General features: G+C 45.0%; 1 long non-coding RNA gene across 1 annotated transcript; it reads left to right on the top strand.

The window, feature by feature from the left end:
• The first annotated feature begins 352 nt into the window (after positions 1-352).
• LOC134758872 (uncharacterized) lies at positions 353-6,189 on the top strand. Its single transcript, XR_010134541.1, has 3 exons — positions 353-639; positions 945-1,142; positions 4,694-6,189. It is a non-coding gene; the product is annotated as an uncharacterized lncRNA (long non-coding RNA).
• Positions 6,190-9,030: the final 2,841 nt, after the last annotated feature.

The raw sequence follows: 9,030 nt of genomic DNA, 5'->3' as shown, positions 1-9,030 counted from the left end.
TCCTGCCAGGAAGTGGCACTTTCCAGAGAGCATCAGCTGTGGTAGTATGAGGAGGAACTGGCAGTGGGCAGGGCCCTAGAACTCCCAAGAATATATGCCCTTTGTCTTCAATTGCCAGCGTGGGTAGGGAAGGACCAGGGCTAGGTGTGTCTCAACTCAGACTCTCCTTGATTGGGCAGGTCTTGCTGTGGCTGCTGTCGGGAATGGGGGTGAGGTTCCTGGGTCAATAGAGTTGTGTACCTAGGAGGATTATGGCTGCCTTTGCTGAGTCATGCGGGTTGTCAGGGAAGTGGGGGAAAGCCAGCAGTCACAGGCCTCACCCAGCTCCCACGCAATCCAAAGGGCTGGTCTCACTCCCACAGTGCCTCCCCTAACAGCACCAAATCTGTTTCCAGGCAGTGGGCAAGCAGGGCTGAGAATTGCCCCAGACTACCCACCTCCCAGCTGCAAAGGAAAAGGGCTCAGTTCTTCCCCCACCTGTGGAGTCTGCATGCTGGATTCGCGTTCTCCCCAGAGTTCTGGCCAGGAGGCTTCTCGCCTGGTTCAAATTGTTATGAAGTTCAGCTGGAGACTTCCTTCTCCCTGTGGCATTTTCCCCACACCTCTGGCTGCCCTCCTGAAGGATCCTTGTGGTGCCAGGTAAGAATGGCCTGCTTGGGGTCCCAGCGAGCTCCCAGGGCCTTTCTGACTGCTTCCTTTACCCTTGTAGTTCACTCGGCTCTCTAAATTGACTCAGCTCCAGGTAAGGTCGGAAACTTCTTTCGCAAACTAGGCCTTCAGTTTCCCCAGTGGGGGCGTGTGTTCAGGGCAGAGGGTCTCCTTTTCCCACTTCCACAGTTGGGGCACTCACAGTATTTGGGGTGTCTCCTGGGTCCTGCAGGAGCAGTCTGCTTCCTTCAAGAGGGTCTGTGGGCCCTCTCAGGATTCCTGGTTTATTCCTGCAGTTGTTCTGGAGCTAAAATTCATGATGTGAGCCTCCGTATGCTGCTCTGTCTGTCCAAGTTGGAGCTGCATCTGGTTCTGCCTCCTGTCTGCCGCGGTGATCCCTGTTGTAGTTTCTGTGTGTCTTCTTTTGAGAAATGCCTTGCGCCCTCCCGCTCTTCCAGGATAACTCAGGGCCTCCATCTCCTCCTTTGAAAACTGTAAGTGACATCTACCTCCAGGTCATATTTAATACCTTTCACAACTGGTATGTCCCAGGCCAATGAGAATAGAAGTGGATTATAAATAATTCATGAGGACTTACCGGTGCCAACCATCTGAATATCAGCCCTCTTGGGGTTAAATTAAGTGAGTTAAGTGAGAATTAAGTGAGGTAATGTGCTTGGCACAGTAATATGAAGTGGCTATAGGGTTATCCTCATGGTCCTGGATGCCCAGAACGTGAATGGTTTCACTGAGATTACATGAGGTGCCAGTGGGCGGTAGCCTGCGATGAGACTCTGTGAACACACCCAAGGCCTTAAAGGAGAGAGAATGCTGTGGCACTCTGAGAGAAGAAACCCAGGATGCTTTGGGGAAGAGGCTGGCAGCCTGGTCTTGTTCTCTGCACGTGGAGGCCTCTGGACCATGCACCTGACTATCAAGCCTGTACAGAAGGCAGAGGCGAGGCAGGAGTTAAGCGGTCTGTGAAGGAGGAGACCTGCTCTATTTCTCAGCTGTTGTTCTGTTGAAACAGGTGGATGAGTTTGAGCCTGAAAGGTAATAAGTAAAGGAGAAAGACTGGGAGCACTAGGCTCTGGGATGCCCTCTGCATGAGAATGATGGGCACTAAACCTGTCTGAGGGGAAGGTGTAGACAGAAATAAACACGCCACAGCCTGGAGTCCAGAACCTTGAAAATTTAATGAGAACAGTTAGTGAAGCACTGCCCTGTGATTCATCTCCTCACAAACAACACTTAAATCACGTAGGATCAGGGTAGACAACGATCATTTCATTTAGCTACTTAAAGGTTATTTGGAACTCTTAATAGCATGTTGTCAATAGGACCTGGCTTCTAAATCCAGGCAGATAAAAGTCCATTCGTTCCCCAGAGTGGAGGACTTAGGATCTGAGCCAGCTCCATAAGCCTGATGCACCTGAATACGTGAGAAAAGGCAAAAGGAGATGGGAGTGAAGGGAGTTGAAGGGAGTTGCTGCGGTTTTGTGGGGTTTTTTTTTGCTTTTAAAAAAGTATTTTATTTTTTCATGATCGCCTCCCAATAAGTCTTAGAAAAGTAATATTGAGGCCAGGCGCAGTGGCTCACGCCTGTAATCCCAGCACTTTGGGAGGCCAAGGCGGGCAGATCACTTGAGGTCAGGAGTTTGAGACCTGTTCGAGCCTGGCCAACATGGCAAAACCTCATCTCTACTAAAAATACAAAAATTAGCTGGGCATGGTTGTGGGTGCCTGCAGTCCCAGCTACTCAGGAGGCTGAGGCAGGAGGATCGCTTGAACCCGGGAGGCAGATGTTGTAGTGAGCTGAGATCGTGCCTGTGCACTCCAGCCTAGGTGACAGTGAGACTCCATCTCAAAAAAAAAAAAAAAAAAAAAAAAGGAAGAAAAGTAATATTGAGAAAGGCAGTCACTGAATAGAAGGTTGCTGTTAGAGGGAATATTGCTATTGTGTTTTGTGAGCAAATGAACATATTATACAAGCAGCAAGTTATAAGGGCTGTGCACACAAGGGCAGAGTTTAGTATTATCAGAAAATAAAGCTTACAGCCGAATGTGTCTGATGCATATTTAATAAGAGCCTAACCAAAGGATATTAGAGCTATAAGGGACCTTGACGATTATCTAATTTAACCTTCTCATTTGCACCATGAGGGAAAGAAATGCAGAGATAACGTGTCCTGGGTTTACACAGTCTACAAGGGGTAGGGCAGGGATTGGCAATCGAGGACTCAGCCCCTCAACTGTCTGTCCAGGGCCATGCACTTCATCATTTTGTTGCAACTAGACAAAGCCCTCGGGGAGGCAGCTAGGGAAGGGAGAATTGAACAGAGCCAACATAGCTCAGGAGATCTTAAAACGCATGGATCTGGAAGCCAAAGGGCAGAGTCTTCCTCTTCCCTGAGAAGAGGTTTCTAGAGGTGTCAATTGCAACTGTATGTTAGTTATGGATAAAGGATTTGACAAAGCTCAATGAAAGCATATGTGAGAATCAATTGGCTGCATGGAATTTACAATACAGAGTATTATGTAGTTTACTGTTATTTGCTTATTGTGGGATATACATCATTTATAGCAGCAAAATATATAATAAATGTATACATGTATAGGCATTTTTTTCAGAGAACTAGTTGTGAAACACCAGCATACCTCTGCTTACAGAGATATAAAAATAAATAAGATAACACAAATTTGAAGTGGATGAGAAAGAAAAAGGAACAAAAAGAAGAGGAACATATTAGAATAGGAAATAACAGTAATAGAAAATTTCATCTCCTTGTGTGCAGCTATATGACATGGTTGGCCACAGATTTTGTATCTAAGCTTCCTAGCAGATCTTGTATAAAGAACATTTGATTAGGTACTCAAGTTTTAGTGTTTTGGTGAGAAATTGTGAAGTTTCTCCTAAGCACAGTCCAGGAGGAATTTTATCCTGAGGATCTGGGTAGAGAAACAATGTGTTTTCATAAATGTCAGCACTGTCCTTAGAGTAAACCCTCATTTAGAGACACATGGGGCTGGGCAAAGTGGCTCCCACTCCTGTAATCCCAGCACTTTGGGAGGCTGAGGTAGATCACTTGAGACCAGGAGTTTGAGACTAGCCTGGGAAACATAGCGAGACACTTTCTGTACAAAAAATGAAAACAGCCAGGCATGGTGGCACATGCCTGTAGTCCTAGCTCTTTAAGAGGCTTATGTAGGAGGATCACTTGAGCCCAGGAGTTTGCAGCTGTAATGCACTCAAACTTCAGTGGAGTGCCACTGCACTCCAGCTTGGGTAACACAATGAGACCTCGACTCTTAGGAAAAAAAAAAAAAAAAAAAAAGTCACAGGGTTGCTTCCAGTGGAGCCCCTTGTCAAAGGCTGAAAACATTTTGCCAAAGTGTACTTGTAAGTGCCATACATTAAAGTACTTATGGATGAAATAATAGAAACTCTAGGATTTACTTTAAAATATTGTTGTTTTAGTCTGTTTTGTGGTGCTATAACAGAAACCTGAGACTAGGTAATTTATAAAGAACAGAAATGTATTCTCTCAAATTCTGGAAGCTGGGAAGTCCAAGATTAAGGCATCAGCATCTGATTAGGGACTTCTTGCTGTGGCCTCACATGATGGAAGGTGGAAGGGTGAGAGAGGAGGAAGACTGTGTTCTCACGTGCAGAACAGCGGAAGAGGGAAAGACAGAGAACTCACTCCCCAAGCCCTTTCCATAGTGGCATTAATCCAGTTGCAAAGGCAGAGCCCTTGCGACTTACCTCCTGAAAGGCCTTACCTCCCAACACTGTTGCATTGGGGAGATTACGTTTCCAACACATGAATTTAGGGGGACACGTTGAGACCATAGCTACTATACACAACACACACACACACACACACACACACACACCTGTTGGAATGAATAATTGAAGCACGAAGAACAAAATATTGATAAACATTGATGGTGAGTGATGCACAATTGGGAATCCACTATACTCCTATCTCTACTTTGAGACAAGACTGAATCTGACTAATGTCTTTCATCTCTTACGTTATAGCCGTTCCTCCCCTTCACCTCCACCTGATTATTCATGTCGTGAAGAAACTGGGCTACTTGTTCTGTAGAATCGCCTGTATTGTGGATTTGGCCATTGCTTCCACATGATGATAAGAGAATGTTACATTAGCAGAGACATCCATTAAACAGGAGAGCTGAGGCCATCTGACGCTAAGAATCACAATAACAGGCACAAAGCCAAAAGGGAAGGAAAATGGGGGCCAAAATGGTGAGGGGAGCCAAAAAGCGTGAGAAGAAGCACGCTCAGCCTCACTGGCTCCTGACTTCTCTCTGAGTGAGTTCCGGCTTTCTGCATCTCCCCTCCTTGCCCTGGCACCTCGGACTTCAGGCAGGATGGTGGGGTGAAGGCAGCGAGGGAGGAAGGTGCCGGGGCATCTCCCCCTCTGCCTGCACTGCTGGGCTAACACTTACAAAGGAAGATTTGAAAAATTCTCTGAAACTACACGCTCAAAGAAAGGACAAATGCACTTCCAATCAAATCAGTGTTGACGGGGCGGCATCTTTATCATCTGCCATCCTTAAGATTCATTTCACATTCAAATAAATAGAAAACTACTTGCAAAGGCAAATTAGACCCAGATTTACCCACAGGTGGCATTTCATGCCATAACTTGATGGCACTTCATCAACATCAGCTTGTCTGGGCTCACTGATTAGTTCATGCTATATGAAAAGTGCTTTACCATAATTTTTCATTATCTTCACAAGTTATGCCATTTGGAATCATGTAAGGTGGCTAATGTTTCAGGGATTCTTTTAAACACTTTACAATCAGAGATTCAAAGGCCAACTGCTGGTGACTCAGGGACCATTAAGACATCTGAGACATGACCATGATTAAAGATTAGTTGCAATAGTTATTTGGATATTATAGAGTCTTTGAAATATAGAAACACTCACACAAACTAATGACGATGATCATCCGGGGCTTGGTGTTTCTCTGGTTCAGCTGCAGTAGAGGTGGGCGGCTCTCAATTCAGGCTCACTCCATGTCAGTTTCACAAGAAAACGCCAGTGCTGCCCCCAGCTCCCCTAGCTTCTAGGGTAGGTATTTCTATTTTCCATGCAGCACAGAAGAGGGGGCCTCACCACAGACACCAGGAAGAATAATGTCAAACCCATAGCAATCCAAACCTGGGAGAGGCTTGAAAACTGAGGATTGGTCTTGTCAATCCTACTGGCGGGTCTTGTCCAGTTTTAAAAAATGAAATACAACAGAATGCAACAGAATGGGAAACAATCAGAGCACATTAAAAGAATAAGTACTATTTTGTGATACTTTTCAGTTGTGTATGTGGGTATCAGTGTGTACTGAGGGTTGATGAGAAATGTATTTTTAAAATGTGAGTCAAGTTAAAAGACCTCAAAGAATGATGCTCTAAGAAATTATATACTGGAGACAGTCACGATTATATATTGGATGATGAAAAGCAAAATAAAAATTAAAAATTAGAAATTTATAATTTACCCCTGGAATAAGCCACACTTGTAAGAAGCGATTACTTGGAAACATCATAGTGGTTTTGAATCAATGCTTTTTTCCCCCTGCTGCTCATGAGCTGTAGAATCAATGCTTAAACATTTCCTTAACAACAAGTTGAAAATGAAACAAACCTGTTATCTTTTCTGTCTTACCTCCCTGAGGTATATATAAGTTTGATGAATTTCTCTGCTCGGGTAATAGGATTTAGCATCCATTCATGTATTCATTCACTCAACAAACATTTACTGAGACTGTTGAAGGTGCTGAGACTATAATGGCAGAGAAAAAAAAAAAGATAAAAATCCCTGTCTTAGTGGAACTTTTGTGTGGGAGTCATGGGGGAAGCATAGGACATCAGCAAGGGAAATTGGTGAAATAGAAAATATGTCAGAAAGTGGTAAGTGCTAAGGTGAAAAGATAAATAATAGAAAAGGGTCCCAGGGAGCAGCGTTTGGGCTGTATTAGCTTTTATTTTATTTTATTTTTTTTGAGACGGAGTCTTCTCCCTCTGTCACCAGGCTGGAATGTGGTGGTGCGATCTCAGCTCACTGCAACCTCTGCCTCCTGGGTTCGAGCGATTCTCCTGCCTCAGCCTCCCTAGTAGCTGGGACTACAGGTGCGCACCACCACACCCAGCTAATTTTTGTATTTTTAGTAGAGACAGGGTTTCACCATGTTGGCCAGGATGGTCTCTATCTCTTGACCTCGTGATCCACCTGCCTAGGCCTCCCAGAGTGCTGGGATTACAGGTGTGAGCCACCGTGCCCAGCCTAGGGTATAATGGATTTCTATTTTTCTGCATAACAAATTACTACAAACATAGCAGGTTAAAACAACACACACACTTATTGTCTCACAGTTTTTGTGGGTCCAGGAGTCTGAACGTGGCTTCACCAGGTCTTCTCTCCAGGGCCTCACAAGGCTGTGATCAAGGTGTCAGCAGTTGCATTCTCATTTGAAAAAAGGACTGGAGAAGAGTCCTCTTCCAAGCTCATTCACGGTGTCAGCAGAATTCCTTCCCTCCCTCCCTTCTTTCTTTCTTTTCTTTTGTTTCTTTCTTTTCTTTCTTTGTCTCTGTTGCCCAGGCTGGAGCACAGTGGTGCGATCTCTTGGCTCATTGCAACCTCCACCTCTCGGGTTCAAGGGATTGTTGTGCCTTGGCCTCCTGAGTAGCTGGGATTGCAGGCTTGCCACCATCATGCTCAGCTATTTTTTGTGTTTTAGTAAAGATGGGGTTTCACCATGTTGGTCAGGCTGGTCTTGAACTCTTGACCTCAAATGATCCACCCGCCTCAGCCTCCCAACATGCTGGGATTACAGGCATGAGCCACCATGCCCAGTCCAAAATTTATTTCTTTATGGTTGTGTGACTGAGGTTTTAAATTAAGATTAGAGGTTTTAAATTTTGATTTAAGTCCAAGTTACGTATTCAGATTTTCAGATGACTGAGGGCCCCTGCTTTTTGACAGCTGTCTGCTGGAGGCCACCTTCAGATCCTAGAGGCCTCCTAGTTCCCTGGACCCTCTCACAACATGGCAGCTTACTTCCTCAAGCCAGCGAGGACAATCTCTTGCTTCAGTTTGCTAAGATGGAGCTTTCAATAATGTAACGTAACCATGACAGTGACAGCCCATCATCTTGTATATATATAATGTATAATATAGTGTAACCTATTCAAGGAAGTGACACCCCATTACCTTATTAGTTAGAAGCAAGTAGGAACAGGTTCTGTCCTCACTCAAGGGGAGAGGGACTCTTCAAGGGCTCATTGAGGTCACCTGAGGGTATGCCCGCCACAGGGGGGTTGCAAGCTTTGGCAGGGAAGGCATCCCTGAGAGGTGTCATTTGGTAAGGACCTGCGAAGGAGAGGGAGACAGCCATGTGGCTATCATGGGGAAGAGCAACTTCCCTAGAGGAAAAAAGGAATGAAGAAGCCCCCCAAAGAAAAACATAGCCTGTGTACTGATGAGGAAGATCAAAGAGAGAGGGACAAATGAATGACGCAGGAGCAAGAGAGGAGAATTGCTGCAGTATGGCCCCTGAGCAGGCAAGCTCAGTCTAGCCCAGAAGGGCAGGGGTTGACATTTGCTAGTGGCACAGGCAAGTACTTGAGAGTGAAAGGCCTGGAGGCAGAGTATAGGGCACAAATACGGGTGTAGATATGGTGATAGAAAATTCTTCTAATTTCTTAATGTGAACTAGGAAGCAAGGTCATCTGCTGAGGGCAAGGATTAAGGAGGAGGTGTTGGCAATTTGAAGGGAAATGAGAAGGTATGAAATAGTCATCCACAAGAGGTGGATGGAATGGGTCTATCCCTGGAAAGGACCAAGGAGTGTCAGCCTGTTTGCCCAGCAGCATACATGGCCCACTTGAGGTTAGTGGTTATGAATTATAGAGATACCAGTCAGCATGGTGAATGTTTTTCTCCAACATGTATGGGGAGATAGGCAAGGTACATGCAGAGAGTTGGCTTGGACCACAATTGTGGTTTATGCACAGAAGCAAAGAGGGACAAGGGATTTGAGAGTGTGTGTAAGGGAGTGAGTAGAGTGATTGACCATGGAATTTGAGATAAGTCAGATCCATCAAGCAGAAAATCAGTAAGGATATAGCTGAACTGAACAGCACCACCATCAATCAACAAGATATAATGGGCATCTATAGATGACTTTATCCAACAACACCAGCACACACATTTTTTGCACACTCACATGAAGATTTGCCAAGATACAACACATTCCAGGCATAAACCGTACCTTAACAAATTCAAAAGAATAGGAGTCATACAAAGAATGCTGTCAGACCACATGGAATTAAACTAGAAATCAACAAC

Source organism: Gorilla gorilla, chromosome 6 (genome assembly GCF_029281585.2).
Source record: "Gorilla gorilla gorilla isolate KB3781 chromosome 6, NHGRI_mGorGor1-v2.1_pri, whole genome shotgun sequence".
NCBI classification, from domain to species: Eukaryota; Metazoa; Chordata; class Mammalia; order Primates; family Hominidae; genus Gorilla; species Gorilla gorilla.
This window is presented reverse-complemented; position numbering and strand designations above follow the sequence as displayed.